The following is a 274-nucleotide window of genomic DNA, read 5'->3' as shown; positions in this document are numbered from 1 at the left end:
AACGACTTTAAGCCTCGTAGCAAAATGGTGCTTGAGGGAATGTCGAGTGACTTGGTCATACCGACTGTTCCTTTGGAAACCAATCCAATCAGAGTAGAAGAGGAAACCCAACAACAACCTAAGGGGCTTCGGCGTAGTGGGAGGATCAGACATGAACCTGAGAGATTCATGGCTAATGGGGAAACCTTTTTGGCAGAATCTCTGGAACATGACAGAGATCCTTATACTTACAAAGAAGCTATGGAGGATGTTGATGCAAACCTCTGGACAGAAG

The sequence above is a fragment of the Morus notabilis genome, unplaced genomic scaffold (genome assembly GCF_000414095.1).
Source record: "Morus notabilis unplaced genomic scaffold, ASM41409v2 Scaffold1404, whole genome shotgun sequence".
Taxonomy (NCBI): domain Eukaryota; kingdom Viridiplantae; phylum Streptophyta; class Magnoliopsida; order Rosales; family Moraceae; genus Morus; species Morus notabilis.
Note: the sequence above shows the minus strand (reverse complement) of the source record.